The sequence below is a fragment of the Nicotiana tomentosiformis genome, chromosome 1, assembly GCF_000390325.3.
Source record: "Nicotiana tomentosiformis chromosome 1, ASM39032v3, whole genome shotgun sequence".
In the NCBI taxonomy this organism is placed as follows: Eukaryota; Viridiplantae; Streptophyta; class Magnoliopsida; order Solanales; family Solanaceae; genus Nicotiana; species Nicotiana tomentosiformis.
In genome coordinates, this window is record NC_090812.1 from 159358902 (window position 1) to 159378560 (window position 19659).

General features: G+C 40.6%; 1 long non-coding RNA gene across 1 annotated transcript; it reads right to left on the minus strand.

Moving 5' to 3' along the window:
- Positions 1-2305: 2305 nt before the first annotated feature.
- Positions 2306-13838, minus strand: LOC108946488 (uncharacterized). The gene is made up of 3 exons (XR_001970796.3): positions 13782-13838; positions 2577-2817; positions 2306-2486 (listed from the first exon to the last, which is right to left on the minus strand). It is a non-coding gene; the product is annotated as an uncharacterized lncRNA (long non-coding RNA).
- Positions 13839-19659: the final 5821 nt, after the last annotated feature.

Below are 19659 nucleotides of genomic sequence, written 5' to 3' on the forward strand. Positions count from 1 at the left end.
CCATAAAGTTTCAATTTAAATGAATACCCATTGTAGAAATTGAAAAGTGATTATTTGATGGAATTTTGTTAGTTAGGTGAGAATGGTTGGTCACACATGTGATGTTAAGATTATAAGTTGTTAAAAAATGATGGTGGGATGGATTGTTGGCAAATGATTGTAGTTGGAAGAACTAATTCTATGGTTAAGAAATGTATAAATGTATGCCCACTAGGTGTTTGGTAAATTGTCTAAATGGCCTAAACTATGGAATTGGTTACTAATGTTGGTTCCATTGGATGTTGATATTGTAGATTGAAGTTTCTTAACACAGTAGATCATTGTAGTATCATTAATGGGTGAATTTCAGTTTCGGATCGTTGGCATTGAATTGAGGAGACAAAAAGGCATTCAGAGGTGGATACGCGCGGAATGGAATTTCCTGAGCATTGATTAGCTTGCTTGATGTTGGGTTCATCTTGTTGAGGTAAGTAACTCTTCTAATCTTGGAGCTGAGGGTATGAATCCTGAATATACGTATTATGTGAATTGTTTGGAGGTGACACACATGTTAGGTGACGGGCGTGTGGGCGTGCACTATAGAAAGTATGACGTAATTGGTTTTGTGAAATTTTGTAGTTAAATAATCTTGGCATTTTCTATGTAGTTTTATGTGTTAAAGAAATTGAGGTGAGAATCATATTAAAAATCATGCTGAGGCTATGTACCAGTATTATTGAGACCCACAAAGGTCATATTGTTGTGAATTATTTGTTTAAAATGAAATTTCATACTCATTCATGTTCATTCATTTCATATCATCTCTCAGTCTCTGTTGCTATTTATTGATTCATCATATCATCATTTTGGACTAGTTTCATGACATTGTGAGTCCGAGAGACTGTAGAAATTGATGACTGAGTGAGGCTGAGGGCCTGATTGTGAGGATACTTATGGGATCGGGCAGCATACCATATTGGCTTTATATACTTTATTATTATGGGATCGGGTTGCACGCCACATCATGCTAGATTGGCTTATTATAGCACGTGAATTGTCCGTGCGGATCTATATATTGATACTATAGTACGTGAGTTGTCTGTGCAACACGTGAGTTGTCCGTGCAGATTATAGCTCTTGGGTTAAAGGAGCCCCTCTGGAGTCTGTACACACCCCTAGTAATCGCAGGTACCTACTGAGTGCCGAGTAATTTGGGAGGATTGAGTGAATGTGAGGCATGAGTGACTATGAGGATTGAGTGATTGGGATGACTGAGTGACTGAGAGGATTGAGTGACTGGGAGGACTGAGTGAATTGATACTCTAAGAGTATGCATATGGTTTTGTCACTATGTTGTATAACATTGGTATGCACATTAGCATGTAGGCATAGAGATGTACTTTCCTCATGCCATTTGAAAATGAAATTTCCTATTGTGGAAGAAATGTTTTTTGGAAAAAATCACAGTTTTCAGACTTACTCATATTTTGGTGATTTCAGTTAAAAGAATTGAGTTTTACTATTATACTTGAAAAGAAAATGTTTATTTTTCTGAAACTGTGAACGAGTTGAGCATTTTATTATTGAGTTATTCTTTGTGTTGTCTCAATTTTATTGTTATGAGATGTTATTGGATATGTGTGTGGACTCTGACCTTGGTACAAGCTCGTCACTACTTTCAACCTATGGTTAGGTTTGTTACATATTGAGTACATGGGGTCGGTTGTACTCATACTACACTTCTGCACCTTGCGTGCAGATTTTGGATGCTGATGTTGCTGTGCATGGCGGGAGCTAGCATTGAAGATGTAAATGCGATCCAGTCACAACTGTCTCTTGTTCTTGGTAGCTTTAGAATTATTAATCTGTTCATGTATATTTCAAACACATGATGTATTTTATTTCACACCAGCTTTGTAAATTCAAATCTTAGAAGCTCATGATTTGTACTACCCATCCTTGGAGAGTATATTAGAGTCAGTTAAATATTAATTAAATCAGATTATTTTTATTTGGCTTACCTAGCGGGTGAGATTAAGTGTCATCATGGCTAGTTGGATTTTGGGTCGTGACATATAGTTTATAATTTTCACAGGTTTACCTTCTCATTCATCAAGGTAGCAATACTTTTAGATCCTCCTGTGTGAGGCATAGTTTGTTTGGCCCTATTATTTCTATTTGCTTGGGTACGTCTCTGTCATTGAAATATTATAATGATATCTTATAAATTATAAATATAAATTAAGAATAACTAAAACCAAAACGCTATGAATATGAGCTACGAGAATTTTCAAGGTTGATACCTTAGCTTTATTAGAAAGCCAATAAGAGACAAGACCATACCATTGATCCCTTGGTATGCGACTTGGTCTATTTTTCAGCAAAGCGTCTTTAGTCGTATATTTTTGCGTATACTCACTTTTTAATTCGCACTTGTAATCTTTCCATTTCTTTCCTAGTGACTTTAAGATCCACGCTTCTCCACGTTTTGGGATAGAGAACTTCTTCTGCAAAAATAAAAGCCAACATTTAGAAGATAACATCATGTATAAAATATTGAGCATGTTCACAAAATAATAATAATAACTTCTCCATACCCTCACAAAATCCACCAGTTTCTTCTTTTCCTCGTTGTCAAAAGTTCTCCAATCATCTACATGTAGAGGTGTTAGTTCTGGAGTTCTGGCAATAATTCCTAGAAAGCTAGCAAGCTTTCGACCCTTTTTTCAATAGCTTGGTTACGATTATTAAACGGCACATCAACTGGCTTTCCCGGCGGAAGTTTCCAAATATCTTTTAGTAAAGTAGGCCCACGAACCTTTTTTGCTTCTGAATTACCTAAAATGAAAAAGATCTGAATCATCTTATGACATCAAAAATCCTAACTCCAGATACTTTAACATTACGCAACTGAAAGAGACTAGCAAAACAGAAATATAACTATAAATGTTACAACAATGTCAAGGAATTACAACAAAGTACTCATATTGGAACTGAAGTTAAGATTGTAGGAAATCAAGAATCATCACATGAAAGGAAGCAAGCTGTCACGACCCAAGTTCTCCCTCCTTGAACCGTCGTGATGGTACCTAGTATCTACGACTAGGTAAGCCTAACACTTCTGCGTAAATGAAATGAAAACTTTAAAACTAGCAATTTACAGGTAGATTCTAAATAAGAAATTAAGATGTCGCTCGGCATATACCACGGTCACTCTCAAAATGTACATAAATCTCCCAAAACCCAGAATATCGTAAGTCACAAGCTACAGAAAGAGAACAATGTTTCTATATTCCAGAATCTAACAAAAAGAAATACAAGAAGTGTTTGACATGGGGAAGAGTAGAAGGGGACTCCGAGGTCTGCGGATGCAACAGATATTCCTTGAAGTCTCCAAAGCTATTCCGGCTCACTGATAGTGCGGCTGATAAGGAGTACCTGGATTTGCACACGAAAAATATGTGCAGAAGAGTAGCATGAGTACACCACAATCGGTACCCAGTAAGTGCCAAGCCTAACTTCGGTCAAGTAGTGATGAGATCAGGTCAGGGCTCTACTGGTATATATATATATATGATAAACTAAGACAGAATTAAATATTGCAGTAAAAAAAGTACTGAAATTTAATAAGAATGAAATCATAGCAAGTCAACAGCTCAGAACACAGAAATAACAACATGGGATCTTCCAGGATACCGTCCCGTAGTCCCAAACGTAAATGTGCAAAAATAGGGGGGGATCTACTGGAATACCGTTCCGTAGTCTCAAAATAAATATGCAGAGCAGGAGGATCTACCGGAATACCATTTCATAGTCCTAAAGTAAATATGCAGAGCAGGGGGATCTACCAGAATACTGTTGTGTAGTCCCAAAGTAAATATGCAAATCAGGGGGATCTACCGGAATACTGTTCCGTAGTCCCAAAGTAAATATGCAGAGCATAGGGTCTACCGGAATACCGTTCTGTAGTCCCAAAGTAAATATGCAGCGCAAACAATAGAAATACAACTACATCACGAAATCTTACGATTTAGACTAAGTACCAGTCAAAGAAGAAGCAGGAAATTCACTAAGCATGCTGCACAGAGTTCACATAAGCAATTAAGACATGTAGACATGTTGTTCTAGACTAAACATGATATGTTCATATGCTAGTGTAGCTCAGTTAAAGGAAGACAAGTATTTTACTTAATGAAAATGGAATTTTGCAACAATAGCCCGTGTACGCACTCGTCACCTCACGTACACGACGCTCATATATCAAAAGCAGTATCAAATCCTAAGTGGAGTTCCCCACACAAGGTTAGGCAAGCCACTTACTTCGAGTCAAGCTCAATCAATCCGTAAGAATGCCCTTTCCTTGATTATCCGACTTCGAATGGCCCAAATCTAGCCAAACACAATTGCATATCATGAATACAACCATAATAGACTCATCTAATTAATGAAATTAATATTTTAATAAAAATTCCAAAATTCGCCTAAAAAAGTCGACCCGGGCCCATATCTCGGAATCGGGTAAAAGTCACAAAATACGAACACACATTAACTCACGAGTTCACTCGTACCAAAATTAACCAAATCCGATGTCTAAATCCCAATCAAAACTCAGAAATTCGGTTAGGGAACTTTTCCACCATTTTCCCAACTTTTCAATCCAAATCCGAAATTAAATGGAGAAAACAACTATAGATTAATGAAATACAACCAAAAATGAGTTAGGAATCGGTACCCTAAAGCTCTCTCTGAAAATCCCTCAAAGAATCGTCAATTTCCGACCTCCCAAGACCAAAAAATGGAGAAATAAATCAAGCCCTCGAAACTCTCTCTTTTTTGCCCAGCAAACCCGCTCCTGCAACCTCAGAATTGCACAAGCGGTACCACACCTGTGGAAAAAGCATCGCAGGTGTGAAAGTCACTTATGAAGGCTGGGTCTGTATCTGTGGCAATGGGGCCGCACCTGCGTGAGCGCGCCTGCGGATACTTGTCCGCTTCTGCGGTCCTTCGCCGCATCTACGATTCCACTCTCGCATTTGCGGGCATCGCAGATGCGGAACTGACCTCACACCTACGATCCCAGCCTGAGCTGCCCAAATTTGCTTCTGCGCTTGTTTCTTCGCATTTGCGAGCCCGCACCTGCGATATCCCCACCGTAGGTGCGAAAACACCAGATGTCTGAAACTTCAGCAATGGCCTAAGTCCAAATTTCAACCCGTTAAGCATCCGAAACACACCCGAGGCCCCCGGGACCTCAACAAAATATACCAACAAGTCCTAAAACACTATACGAACTTAGTCGAACGCTCAAACCATATCAAACAATGCTAAAATCACGAATCACCCTCCAATTCAAACTTAAAGAACTTGAAACTTTCAAACTTCCACAACCAACGCCGAAACCTATCAAACCACGTCCGAATAACCTCAAATTTTGCACAAGTCATATTCAACCCTATGGACCTACTCCAACTTTCGAAATCGGAATCTGACCCGATATCAAAATTTCCGCTACCAGTCCAAATCTCTAAAAATTCGACTTTCGCCATTTCAAGCCTAAATGGGGTACAAACCTCCAAAACACATGCCCCTAAGCCCAAAATCGCCTAACAGAGCTAACAGAATCAATAGAACTCTATTCCGGAGTCGTCTTCACATAGTTCTCACTACAATCCAAATCCTAAGGCTTAAACCTCCATTTAGGGACTAAGTGTCCCAAACACTTCCAAAAACCAAAATGAAACTTCCCGGCAAGTCACAATAGCAGAAATAGATATAGGGAAAGCAGTTAATAGGGGATCGGGGCTCTAACTCTCAAAACGACCGTCCAGGTTGTTACATCCTCCCCCTCTTAAAACAATCATTTGTCCTCGAACGAGCATAGAGACATACCTGAAGTGGTGAAAAGATAAGGATAACAACTACATATATCCTGCTCGGTCTCCCAAGTCGCCTCCTCGACCGACTGTCCCATCCACTGAATCTTCACAGAAGCAATGTTCTTTGACCTTAGCTTTCTGACCTGCTTGTCTAAAATAGCCACTGGCTCCTCAACATAAGATAGATCCTTGTCCAACTGGACTGAGCTGAAATCCAATACATGAGTCGGATCACCATGATACTTCTGGAGCGTCGAAACATGAAATATCGAATGAACTCCTGCTAGGCTGGGAGGTAATGCAAGCTCATAAGCAACCTCCCCAACACGCTGCAACACCTCAAAAGGACTAATGAACCTTGGGCTAAGCTTGCCCTTCTTTTCGAATCTCATAACGCCTTTCATAGGCGAAACCTGGAGCAAGACCCACTCTCCAACCATGAATGCAACATCGCGAACCTTTCGGTCCGCGTAACTCTTCTGTCTGGACTGGGCTGTGTGAAGTCTATCCTGAATCACCTTAACCTTTCCAAGGCATCCTGAACCAAGTCCGTACCCAATAATCTGGCCTCGCCCGACTCAAATTATTCCACTAGGGACCGACACTGCCTACCATGCAGAGCATCATGCGGTGCCATCTGAATGCTGGACTAATAACTGTTATTGTAGGAAAACTCCACAAGTAGCAAGAACTGGTCCCCAAGCACCCCCAAAATCTATCACACACGCACGAAGCATATCCTCTAATACCTAAATAGTGCGCTCGGACAGCCCGTCCGTCTAAGGGTGAAATGTTGTGCTCAACTCAACCTGAGTACCCAACTCATGCTATACAGCCCCCTAGAACCGTGATGTGAACTGCGTACCTCGGTCAGAGATGATAGATACCGGTACGCCATGAATCCTGACAAATTGACGGATATAAATTTGAGCCAATTGCTCGGAAGAATAGTTAGTCATCACAGGAATGAAATGAGCTGACTTGGTTAGCCTATCTACAATCACCCAAACTGCATCAAACATTCGTCGAGTCCGTGGAAGTCCAACAACGAAATCCATAGTGATTTGCTCCCATTTCCACTCTGGAATCTTTAACTTCTGAAGTAACCCACCTGGCTGCTGATGCTCATACTTCACCTGCTGGCAATTTAGACATCGGACCACATACTCTATTATGTCCTTCTTCATCTTCCTCCACCTGTAATGCTGCCTCAGGTCCTGATACATCTTTACGACACCCGGATGAATGGAGTACCGCGAGCTGTGAGCCTCTTGGATAATCAACTCACGCAAACCATCTACATTGGGCACACATAGCCTGTCATGCATCCTCAATGCACCATCATCTCCAATAGTGACTTCCTTAGCATCACTGTGCTGGACCGTGTCCTTAAGGACAAGCAGATGGGGGTCATCATACTGACGCTCCCTGATACGATCATAAAAAGAAGACCGAGAGACCACATAAGCCAATACTCGACTTGGCTCAGAAATATCCAATCTCACAAATTGGCTGGCTAAGGCCTGAACATCCAACGCCAATGGCCTCTCTACTGCTGGTAGATATTTTAAACTCCCCAAACTCTCTGCCCGACGACTCAAAGCATCGGCCACCACATTGGCCTTCCCAGGGCAATACAAAATAGTGATATCATAATCCTTAAGCAGCTCCAACCACCTCCTCTGACGCAAATTAAGATTTTTCTACTTGAACAGATGTTGCAAACTTCGGTGATCGGTGTAAATCTCATAAGGAACACCGTACAAATAATTCCACCAAATCTTCAAGGCATAAACAATAGCTTCTAACTCAAGGTCCTGGACATGATAGTTATTTTCATACACCTTCAGTTGTCTGGACGCTTAGGCAATCACCCTACCGTCCTGCATCAACACCGCGCCGAGACCAATCCGCGATGCATCATAATATACAGTATAAGACCCCGAACATGTAGGCAATACCAAATACTGGGGCTATAGTCAAAGCTGTCTTGAGCTTCTGAAAGCTCTCCTCACATTCCTTTGTCCACCTGAACGGAGCGCCCTTCTGGGTCAGCATGGTCATAGGAGCTGCAATAGATGAGAAACCCTCTACGAATTGACAGTAATACCCCGCCAAACAAAGAAAACTCCAGATCTCTATAGCTTAGGACAATCTGGGCCAACTCTGCACTACTTCAATCTTCTTCGGATCTACCAGGATCCCATCACTCGATAATATATGACCCAAGAATGCCACTGAGTCTAGACAAAACTCACGCTTTGAAAATTTTACATATAAATTCTTTTCTCTTAAGGTATGAAGCGCAGTCCTCAGGTGTTGCTCATGATCCTCCCGACTCTGGGTGTACACCAGAATGTCGCCAATAAACACAATGATGAATGAGTCACGATAAGGTCAGAACACACTGTGCATCAAGTGCATAAAAGATACTGAGGCATTGGTTAGCCCAAAAGACATAACAAGAAACTCATAGTGACCATATCTGGTCCTGAAAGCAGTTTTCGGGATATCTGGCTCCCGAATCTTCAATTGATGATATCCTGAACGTACGTCAATCTTAGAAAACACTCTGGCACCCTATAATTGATAAAATAGGTCATCAATACGAGGAAATGGATACTTGTTCTTCACTGTAACTTTGTTCAACTGGCGGTAATCAATACATATCTGCATAGAACCATCCTTCTTCTTCACAAATAAGATAGGAGCACCCCAAGATGACACATTGGGCCGAATGAAGCCCTTATCAAGCAATTCCTGTAACTGCTCCTTCAACTCATTTAACTTAGGAGGAGCCATACGATATGGAGGAATAGAGATGGGTTGAGTGCCCGGCAACAATTCAATGCCAAAATTAATATCTCTGTCGGGCGGCATGCCCGGAAGATCAACTGGAAACATATCTGGAAAGTACCTCACTACTATAACTTACTCAACTGTAGGGGTATCAATACCGATGTCTCTCACATAAGCTAGATACGCATCACACCCATTCTCAACCATTCGTTGAGCTTTAAGAAAGGAAATAACTCTGCTGGGAGTATACTCTAAGGTACCTCTCCACTCTAATCGTGGTAAACCTAACATAGCTAGCATCACAGTCTTAGCGTGACAATCAAGAATAGCATAATGGGGCGACAAACAGTCCATGCCCAAAATAATATTAAAGTCCACCATGCTGAGCAATAATAAATCGGCTCTGGTCTAAAAACCACTAAAAGCAATCAAACACGATCGATACACGCGGTCCACAACAAGAGAATCTCCCACAGGAGTAGACACATAAATAGATAAACTCAAAGAATCCCGAGATAAGCCCAAATACGGGGCAAAATAAGAGGAAACATAAAAATATATAGAGCTTGAGTAAAATAATACCGACACATCTCTATGACAGACCGGAACAATACCTGTAATGACAGAATCAGAAGCAACTGCCTCTGTACAAGCAAGAAGGGCATAATATCGGGCATGGCCTCCCCCTCTAGGGCGACCTCTACCTCCCCGACCTCCACTTCGAGCTGGCTGAGTAGGTGGGGTGGTAGCTGGTGCTATAATCATAGCCTGAGGACCAGATGGAGCATATTTTGGCCGAGAAGTTTGTGGAGGTGCACTCCTCCTAAGTCTGGGGCAAATCCTCACCACATGGCGTGTGTCGCCACACTCAAAATAACCTCGCTGCTGATGTAGTTGTGGGAACTGTGTGGTACGGGTACCCTAAGACCCATAAACACCTGAAACATCGTGCGAAGCCTGAAACGCAAACTGAACTGGCTGACCCACAAAACCTCTACCATGACGTACCATGCCTCCAAAATAAGGACCAATGGATCTCTCCAATCTACGAGGTCTGCTCGCTTCCCTATACTCTCTCTCCTAACCTCGTCTGTCCTCTCTCGCTTGGACCCACTTGTCCTCTACCCGGCAAGCAATCCCTACCACCTGCTAAAATAGAACCACAAGTTGTGTCACCATGACACTTGGTACCTGACCAACGTGAACTCACTGTTCTAGAGTGTGGACGGCGGGAGTTTGGGTCCCTCCCTCGGTTTGTGAAGTAGCTGGTACAACCTGAATCAACCTCGCCAGATCCAATGTACCAAACATGCTCATGAACTGTGCTAAGGTCTCCTGAAGTCCGGAGGTAACAACAGGCACCTCTGGAACCTGCCCCCCAACTAGAACTACTGGCAGCCCATCAACTGTTGCTCTGGTAGGTGCTCTAGCTGCGGTGCGCACTACTCATTGGCCTCTGCCTCTGTCTCTGCCTCTAGCGACACCTGCTCCGGGAGCAGCGTCATCGATAACTACAGTTCGTGTCCTCACCATCTGTGAGAGAATGGAATGATAAAAGTTCAAACTCCAATATCAATAAGCTCGCACGATAGGAATAAAAGAAACGTAAGTTTCCTAACAGTTTCATAGCCTACCGAAGATAAGTACAGATGTCTCCGTACTAATCCACGAGACTATAATAAACCGACTTGTGACTCACAACTCCTATGAACCTAGAGCTCTGATACCAACTTGTCACGACCCAAGTTCTCCCTCCTTGAACCGTCGTGACGGCACCTAGTCTCTACGACTAGGTAAGCCTAACACTTTTGCAGAAATGAAACAAAAACATTAAAACTAGCAATTTACAGGTACATTCTAAATAAGAAATTAAGATGCTACTAGGCATATACCACGGTCACTCTCTAAATGTACATAACTCTCTACAAGAAGTGTTTGACATAAGGAAGAGTAGAAATGGGACTTTGAGGTCTGCGAACGCGACAGATATTCCTTTAAGTCTCCAAAGTTGTCCCGGCTCACTGATAGTGTGGCTGATAAGGAGTACCTGGATTTGCACACGAAAAACATGTGCAAAAGAGTAGCATGAGTACACCACAATCGGTACCCAGTAAGTGCCAAGTCTAACCTCGGTCGAGTAGTGATGAGATCAGGTCAGGGCCCTACTGGTATATATATAAAATAAACTATGACAAAATAAAATATTGCAGTAAAAATAAGTACAGAAATTTAACAAGAATGAAATCATAGCAAGTCAATAGCTCAGAACACAGAAATAACAATAGGGGATCTTCCAGGATACCGTCCCGTAGTCCCAAACGTAAATGTGCAAAACATAAGGGGATCTACCGGAATACCATTCCTTAGTTTCAAAGTAAATATGCAGAGCAGGGGGATCTACCGGAATACCGTTCCTTAGTCCCAAAGTAAATATGCAGAACGGGGGGATCTACCGGAATACCGTTCCGTAGTGCCAAAGTAAATATGCAGCGCAAACAATAGAAATACAACTACATCATGAAATCTTACGATTTAGACTAAGTACCAGTCAAGGAAGAAGCAGGAAATTCACTAAGCATGTTGCACAAAGTTCACATAAGTAATTAAGACACGTAGACATGTTGTTCTAGACTAAACAGGATAAGTTCATATGCTAGTGTAGCTCAGTTAAAGGAAGATAGGTATTTTACTTAATGAAAATGGAGTTTACAACAATAGCCCGTGTACGCACTCGTCACCTCACGTACACAACACTCATATATCAAAAGCAGTACCAAATCCTAAGGGGAGTTTCCCACACAAGGTTAGGCAAGCCACTTACCTCGAGTCAAGCTCAATCAATCCGTAAGAATGCCATTTCCTCGATTATCCGACTCCGAATAGCCCAAATTTAGCCAAACACATGAATACAACCATAATAGACTCATCTAATTAATGAAATTAATATTTTAACAAAATTTTCGAAATTAGCACTAAAAGGTCGACCCGGGCCCACGTCTCGAAATCGGGTAAAAGTCATAAAATACGAACACCCATTCACTCACGAGTTCACTCATACCAAAATTAACCAAATCCGATGTCTAAGTCCCAATCAAAACTCAGAAATTCAGTTAGGGAACTTTTCCCTCATTTTCCAAACTTTTCAATCCAAATCCGAAATTAAATGGAAAAATCAACTATAGATTAATGAAATACAACCAAAAATGAGTTAGGAATCGTTACCCCAAAGCTCTCTCTGAAAATCCATCAAAGAATCGCCAATTTCCGAGCTCCCTAGTCCAAAAATTGGAGAAATGAATCAAGCCCTCGAAACTCTCTTTTCTGCCCAGCGAATCCGCTCCTGCGACCTCAGAACCGCACCTACGGGAAAAGCATCGTAGGTGCAAAAGTCACTTATGAAGGCTGGTTCTGCATCTGCGGCAATAGGGCTGCACCTCCGTGAGCGCGCCTGCGGATACCTATCCGCTTCTGCGGTCCTTCTCCGCATCTACGATTTCACTCTCGTATCTGTGGGCATCGCAGATGCGGAACTAACCTTGCACCTAAGATCCTAGCCTGAGCTGCCCAAATCCGCTTCTGCGTTTATTTCTTCGCATTAGCGAGCCCGCACCCGCGGTATCCCCACCGCAGGTGCGAAAACACCAGATGTCTGTAACTTCAGCAATGGCCTAAGTCCAAATTTTAACCCGTTAGGCATCCGAAACACACCCGAGGCCCCCGGGACCTCAAGCAAATATACCAATAAGTCCTAAAACAACATACAAACTTAGTCTAGCCCTCAAACTACATCAAACAACGCTAAAATCACGAATCACCCTCCAATTCAAACTTAAAGAACTTGAAACTTTCAAACTTCCATAACCGACGCCGAAACCTATCAAACCACGTACGAATGATCTCAAATTTTACACATAAGTCATATTCAACCCTACAGACCTACTCCAACTTCCGAAATCGGAGTCAGAATCCCACCCCGATATCAAAATTTCCACTATCGGTCAAAATCTCCAAAAATTCGACTTTCGCCATTTCAAGCCTAAATGGGCTATAAACCTCCAAAACACACTCCGGACACGCTCCTAAGCCCAAAATAGCCTAATGGAGCTAACAGAATCAACGAAACTCCATTCCGGAGTTGTTTTCATACAGTTCCGACTACGGTCCAAATCCTAAGGCTTAAACCTCCATTTAGGGACTAACCCAAACACTTCCAAGAACCAAAACGAAACTCCAAGCAAGTCACAATAGCAGAAATAGATATGGGAAAAGTAGTTAATAGGGTATCGGGGCTCTAACTCTCAAAACGACCGGCCGGATCGTTAATTAAGCAACTGATCCTAATCACGAAGTTGTGTTAGTTTCAATTCAAGCTTTTCTCCAAGTCTTCACGATATTATCGAAACTTTCTGTTTCCTAAAAATGTTGTTGCATGTGTTATATTTGTTCTCTAGCTACAGACTCCACCACCACTAGACACACCTCTTCAGGTAATTGGAAAAGAATAAGTTATACAATGATATAAATCAATGTTTGAACCACCTTACCATCCTAAGAATTTAACTATTAAAGGAAAGAGCAGCACCAATAAAACTAGACAAGAACTTTCTCTGTATGTCAACACCGCGTGCAGACAAAACTGTTGAGCAGCAAAAACATTTTTGAGAAATATAACAAACTATATTCCATTAGCATAACGACAGTGCAAGAGCCATATTTACAATCCACAAAACAAGCATAAAAGTTCCCTAGTTCATCTTACAGGGATTCTATGATGTTTAACAGTGATTCTACTTCTTCTACCAACTCCTCTTTACATCAAAAGTGAAATAGAAGCAAGCTATTCATCTCAATATATAGTTTTTTGTTGTGTTCCAAATTCATGAAGTTCACTAATTCAAGAGCAATTAACACGAATAAGCATCACAAATATGCATTGTAATTTGGAGATCATAGTCCAAATTACTGGGAAGAACAAAAGAATGAGACTACTAAGAGCTTTTATTGATTTAAGATGTAACTTCACAATTTTCTGGTGAGCCATCCACTGATACTTCTTTTTAATATAGAAAATGAAAGCTATCATCTAATTATATATATAATCAGATTGTAATACTACAGAAACATTACCTGAATCATCATCATGTTGAATCTCAGTGCCACCAGCAGAACTATTCAACTCATTAGCAATTCGTGCACACAAGTTCAAGAGATAAAAAGTATTGATGCACCACCAAAAACAATTGTCCAATGATAATAACACCTTAGCATATTGCAATACAATGGCTACAATAAGCAAAATATAAGTAAAAGAAAGCACAAAGAATTCACTCAACTCAACTAATAATCAACCAATACAAACATGAAAAATCCATAGCTGACTAACATGCATCTTCAATAAAATGACTTAAATTGAAAGAAAAAAAGTATATTTATTTAAATTTCTGCATTAAGAAAAATCTCTAGAAGTTCTTAAATAACACTTGCAAAACAATATTTTATAATTACCACCTATCTTATTCAGAATCGCTTTCATTTTCAATGTCATTTCCTCCCTCAATATTAGCTTCACCATCATTTGGAGAATCTTGAGAATGTGTGTTCCTATCAATCTCTATCCCATCGACACCCCTTATTACCCAATCATTATACTCATCTTCTGGAACACGAGCATTTTCTAAGAGAGCTACGTCAGTGCCATCACTCTGCATTGATGACTCAAAATGCACACTTTGTTCCTCTCCCATATAAAAAATGTCTCAAGGTTTAATTAACCTAGGGACAAATCATTCATGATCTTTCACAAATATTACTTGTTGAGCTTGTTTTGCAAAAATAAAGGGCTCATGACGTTCTCGATCGCCAGAGTCTGTCAAGCGTGAGAAATTCACAAGTGTAAAACCCAAGTCGTCTTCCTTAACTCCTCTACCTTTGGTTACATCGACCCAATCGCACTTAAATAAGATAACCATAAATTCTTCATAGTAGTTTAACTCCACAATATCATTCAATCTGCCATAATATTTGATATTTACAAACTTTAGAGCATTTTCACTTGTACTTGCATAACTTTCAGTCTTTGAAATGACCATAACACCACTATTTTGTGTCTCCTTAAACTCTTCACTTTGCTTCGTTCGAAAACGATACCCGTTATTTACATCGAACACATTAAATCTTTTTGCAATTAAATTAGGCCCTTGTGCAAGGACTTTAACATCTTTTGAGATGTTAGATGTGGCTTCCAGCTCCTTCACCTAACCAAATAGAAAAATAAAACTATAAATGTAGATATTTCTACAAGGACAATAATTTAATGTAGACAATGACTTAGTCACTTACTTGCTCCTTGAACCACTCATGAAATGTATCAAAATGCACACGATCAAGTTGATGTTGTGTCAAACGACGCTTACGATGTGATCTCTTCATTTCAGCAATCTGTTCCCTATTCATGTAACTCGCATATATCATTTTGTTATCAAATAAGTCATACATATATTCAATAATATATATAACACTTACTTTTTATAATTTTCAACCACCTCTGACTCGCAATTGAAAAGCACATGCCGATGTGCTTGCAACTATGTTTTCTCATCCAACTCAAATTGTGATGACCCAAAATGTCATCTTTAAATTTAATAAGTAATTCTATATATTAAAACCTCAAAAATCACCATTTATCATTCCTCGACTTGCATGCACAGTCCGTACAATTTTACAGAAAGTTTTTATGTGAAAAATAGATTAAAATATAAAATAGAACTTTAAAACTCAACTAAGTTGACTTTGGTCAACATTTTGAGAAAACAGACACGGATCATTATTTTGACAATTCTGATAGGTCCGTATCGTGATTTGGGACTTGGACGTATGCCTGAAATCGAATTCCGAGGTCCCTAACCCGAGATATAGAATTTTGATAAAAAATTAAAAGCTTGAAAGCTTAATGATTTCTAAGAAATTATTGATGTTGGATTTATTGACCTCGGGTCCGTATTTTAGTTCCGAAGCCCGGTATAGGTCCACTATAATATTTATGACTTGTATGCCGAATTTGGTAAGAATCGGAGTTGATTTGACGTGATTCGGACGTTCGGTTGTAAAAATATAAGTTTTAAAGTTTTTTTGAAAACTTCCTTTGATTTGGTATCCGATTCATAGTTCTAGGTGTTATTATGGCAATTTGATCACGCGAGCAAGTTCGTATGATGTTTTAGGACTTGTGAGCATGTTTGGTTTGGAACCCCGAGGGCTCGGGTGAGTTTCAGATAGGCTACGAGATGTTTTGGACTTTGAAAATATGGTATTTTGCTGCAGTAGGTGTTTTGGCATGTCCTTCTTCGCGTTCGCGAAGGTACTCTCGCGAACGCGAAGAGTAAACTGGGCAGCTGAAGTTTTCTTCTTCGTGAACATGAAGGCTCGGTCACGAACGCGAAATGATGGGGGCATTACCCTTCGCGAACACGACCAGCTCCTCGCGAACGCGTAGTGTTAGGCACACCTGGGGGAAGGTTGATCATTCCTTCATCGCGAACGCGAGCAATGCCTCGCGAACGCGAAGGCCAGGGGGAAGCCTTCACAAACGTAAAGGAGGACTCGCGAACGCGAAATCCATGGGTTTCTACTCATCGTGAACGCGACAGGCCCTTCGCAAACGCGAAGAAGGCCTGATCCTTGTGACTTAAAACAGAACCAAAACGAGATTTTTCCCATTTTTCACAAACCCTCAATTATAACTCGGCTTAGGGGCGATTTCAAAGGAGTTTTTCACGATTTCGAACTGAGTAAGTGTTCTTTATCATATAGTGATTGTATTTCATAAATCTAAGCCTATATTCATCATTTATTTCGGATTTAGATGGAAGAAATTGGAATTTTTGTAAAACTTTCCAAAAAGGGAAAATTAAGATTTGAAGGTCCATTTGATATCAGAATTGGGCAAATTTTGTATGGTTGAACTCGTATCGGAACGGGTGTTCGGATTTTGTGAGTTTTTTTTGAGATTTGAGATGTGGGTCCCACTGCCGAATATTTTAATAAATTTTGGATTTTATCCGGAAAATGTGTAAATTCATATGAAATTAATTCCTATGATTAGTATTGAATATATTGAATTATTTGTGAATAGATTTGAAGCTTTCGAAGGCAAATTTAAAAGAAAAACATGTGGTTGAGTAATTGATTGGAATTTGCAAAGCGAGGTAAGTGTCGGGGTTAACCTTGACTTGAGGGAATAGAACCCTTAAATTATTTGTTATGTGAAATGCATGTGAACGACGTATAGGCGAGGTGACGAGTGTCTATACGTCGTCAAATTGACTGTTTGCGTACTTACTTGAAAAATCATAAATTGTTTTAAATCATGAATTAATTATTATAATAATTGTTTCTCTCCTATTCTTTGTCAAACATTAATCCTTGAATTCTTGCATTAATCGTTACATGCTATTTGAATTATGTGTCTTAATTGTTATTTGACATTTCACATATTAAATATTAAACTGCCTATTTTCTCCCTGATTTTCATAATAATTTGCTATTTGTCATTGTTTGTTTCATAATTAAATCATAATTATTGTATGCTTGTTGTCTTATAGTTTTATATTAATTGTTGCATTTATCGGGAAAATTTCTTCTATAAGAATTGGTAAATGAATATGTTGGAGGAGCGGGTTGCATGTCAAATTGATTGAAAAGGATATATATTGGAGGATCGGGTTGCACGCTACAACAGACTTAATAAAAAGTCAATATTGGAGGATCGGGTTGCACGCCGCAACAAACTTATTAAAAAGTCAATATTAGAGGATCGGGTTGCACGCTGCAACAGACTTATTTAAAAGTCTACATACATACTTGATTGAAATAAATACATAACAAACTTGATTAAAAGGAATATATTGGGATAACGGGTTACACGCTGCAACAGAATTGAATGTGAATATATTGTGAGAGCGGGTTGCACGCTGCAACAGAATCGGTTGAAATAATAATGAATTATGACTGCTGAGCTGGCTTCAATTATTATAAATGAGTTACTTGATTTATTTCTATTATTTGTTGTTGTTATCAATATTGCGTACATGTTAATATAAGTGAACTGCCTTAGCCTCATCACTGCTTCATCGAGGTTAGGCTCAGCACTTACCAGTACATGGGGTCGGTTGTACTGATACTACACTCTGCACTTCTTGTGCAGATTTTGGAGTTGGTCCCAGCGGCGTACCATAGACTTGCTCAGATTTCAGCTACCAGAGGAGACTTGAGGTATAACTACATGGCGTCCGCAGTTCTGAAGTCCCCGTCTATTTTACTTTAGCTGTGTGTTTATTTCCAGGCAGCTTTATTTATTCAGACCTTTATTTATATTTATTCTAGAAGCTCGTGTACTTGTGACACCAATTCTGGGAAGGTATTTAGACACCGTTAATTTTATGAATTATTTCACTATATTTCAAACTTTGCTTCCCCTTTTGTTTCCTTGATTATTAATAATTTAAAGATTGTTTAAAAATTGGTTAATATTATTCTAACATTGGCTTGCCTAGCAAGTGAAATGTTAGGCGCCATCACGGTCCGAAGGTGGAAATTTCGGTTCGTGACAATTGGCATCAGAGCACTAGGTTACATAAGTCTCACGAGTCACAAGCAAGCTTAATAGAGTCTGAAGGATCGGTACAGAGACGACTGTACTTATCTCTTAGAGGCTATGAAGTTTAGGAACAATATCTCTTCTTTCTTATTCTATCGTGCGATTTTATTCTATCATCGATGATTGAACCATTCTACTCTTTTTCTTTCGCAGATGGTGAGAACACGTAATACCTCTACCGATGGACAGGGACCAGAACCCCCGGTGGAAACTATGGCCAGGGGTAGAGGTCGAGGCCGAGGTCTTGCTAGAGGCCGAGGCAACTGCACCTGTTGTAGAACCTCAGGTAGACCTTCAGGAGGAGGTCCCAGTTCAGAATGTACCAGTTGGACCAGTTCAAGTCTCGGAGGGATTCATAGCCACTCCAGTGCTTCAGGACGCTCTAGTCCGATTGGTGAGTCTTATGGAGGGCGTGGCCCAGAATGGTACATTTCTAGTGGCACCAGCCATTTCACAGGCTGGGGGAGGAGCACAAAATCCCACTACTCCTGCTCCGGAGCAGATGGATCCCCAGAATCAGGCTCTCGCATCCCCGCCAGTTGGGATAGTTCAGCCGGTTATTGCGGTACAGACCGGTGATAGGCCCGCCATGTCTTTTGAGGCCTTATTCAGACTGGATAAGTTCACCAAGATCTTTCCATTTCACTTCAGTGGTACACCTTCTGAGGACCAACATGATTATCTTGAACGCTGCCATGAGGTGCTACAGAACATGGGTATAGTTGAGACCAATGGAGTTGGTTTTGTTGTATTCCAGATGACGGGTTCCGCCAAGAGGTGGTGGAGAGATTACACATTAACCCGATCAGTCGGATCACCTGCACTTACCTGGGAGCAGTTCTCTCAGCTATTTCTGGAGAAGTTCCTCCCTATCACACTGAGAGAGGAATTCCGCAAGCAATTTGAACATCTACAGCAGGGCAGTATGACTGTTACTCAGTATGAGTCATGTTTTATGGATTTGGCCTGTCATGCTCTCCTTTTACTACCCATGGAGGGAGAGAGAGTGAGGAGGTTTATTGAGGGACTCATTCACCCTATCAGACTTCAGATGGCCAAGGAAACCGAAAGTGAGATTTCTTTTCAGGTGGCTGTTAATATCACCAAGAGGATCGAGATGGTTCTTGCACAGGAGAGAGGGCAGAGGCCTGATAAGAGGCCTCATCAGTTCAGTGGTTTCAGTGGTTCTTCGTATGGAGGTAGGGGTAATTTTGGTAGGGGTCATCCTCCCAGATCATTTCATTCAGCACTTCATGCATCTCCCAGTGCTTCAGGGAGTCACAGTCCTATTATGCCTTACTCTGGGCAGCCAACATTCAGTGCACATTCAGCTCCTATCGGTGCACCACC